The sequence below is a fragment of the Cervus canadensis genome, chromosome 6, assembly GCF_019320065.1.
Source record: "Cervus canadensis isolate Bull #8, Minnesota chromosome 6, ASM1932006v1, whole genome shotgun sequence".
Lineage (NCBI taxonomy): Eukaryota > Metazoa > Chordata > Mammalia > Artiodactyla > Cervidae > Cervus > Cervus canadensis.
Window position 1 is genome coordinate 68,771,723 of NC_057391.1, and position 1,791 is coordinate 68,773,513.

Sequence of the window (1,791 nt, forward strand, 5' to 3'; positions counted from 1 at the left end):
ACTCATTTGAAAAGACCCTGATGCTGGGAAAGATTGAGGGCAGGAGGAGAAGGGGACGACAGAGGATGAGATGGCTGGATGGCATCACCAACTCGATGGACATGGGTTTGGGTGAACTCCAGGAGTTGGTGATGGACAGGGAGGCCTGGCATGCTGCGGTTCATGGGGTCGCAAAGAGTTAGACATGACTGAGTGACTGAACTGAACTGGAATCAGTCCCCCTGACTTCAGACTATACTACAAAGCTACAGCTATGATACTGGCACAAAAATCAAAATATAGATCAATGGAACAGGCTAGAAAGCCCAGAAATAAATCCATGAACCTATCATCAATTAATCTATGACAGAGGAGGCAAGACAATAAAATGGGAAAAAAGACAGTTTCTTCAGTAAATGCTGCTAGGAAAACTGGACAGCTACATGTAAAAAAATGAAATTAGAACATACTCTTAACACCATACACAAACATAAACTCAAAATGAATTAAAGACCTAAATGTAAGACCAAATACTATGAAACTCTAAGAGGAAAACATAAGGTGAACAATCTTTGACATAAATAACAGCAATATCTTTTTAAAGCTGTCTCCTACAGTAATGGATGTAAAAATAAAAATAAACAAATTGGAACTGAATTCAAAGCTTTTGCACAGCAAAAGAAACCATAAACAAAAAGACAACCCACAAAATAGGATAAAATATTTGAAAACAATGCAACCAACAAGGAACTAATCTCCAACATTTACAAACAGCTCATACAGCTCAATATTTTAAAAAAAATTTTTTAAATGGTCAGAAGACCTAAATAAACATTTCTCCAAAGAAGACATACAGATGGCCAAGATACAAATGAAAAGATGCTCAACACTGCTAATTATTAGAGAAATGCCAATAAAATCTACAATGAGAAATCATCTCACACCAGTCAGAATGACCATCATCAAAAAATCTACAAACAATAAATACTACATAAAGGGTAAAGAAAAGGGAACCCTCCTATACTGTTGGTGGAAATGTAAATTGGAACAGAAAAAAATAAAAATAGAGCTACTGTATGATCCAGCAATACCACTCTGGCCATAATTCAAAATGTTATCTGCACCCCAATGTTCATTGCATCAGTGTTTACAGTAGCCAAGACATGGAAGCAACCTAAATGTCCATCAATAGAGGAATGAATAAAGATGTGGTACATATATACATTGGAATATTTCTCAGCCATAAAAAAAGAATGAAATAATGCCATTTGCAACAACATGGATAGACCTAGAGATTGTCCTACTAAGTAAAATCAGACAAAGACAAACGTCATGATATCACTTATATGTGGAATTTTTAAAAAGGATACAAATAAACTTATTTACAAAACAGAAACAGACTTAGAAAACAAACTTATGGTTACCAAAGGGGATGCCTGGAGTAGCAAGGGGAGGGCAGGAGATAAATTAGGTGTTTGAGATTAACATATATATACTGCTGCTGCTGCTAAGTCACGTCAGTCGTGTCTGACTCTGTGTGACCCCATAGACGGCAGCCCACCAGGCTCCTGTCCCTGGGATTCTCCAGGCAAGAACACTAGAGTGGGTTGCCATTTCCTTCTCCAGTGCATGAAAGTGAAAAGTGAAAGTGAAGTCGCTCAGTCGTGTCCGACTCTTAGCGACCCCATGGACTGCAGCCTACCAGGCTCCTCCATCCATGGGATTTTCCAGGCAAGAGTACTGGAGTGGGGTGCCATTGCCTTCTCCAATATACACACTACTATATATGAAATAGGTAAACAACAAGGGCCT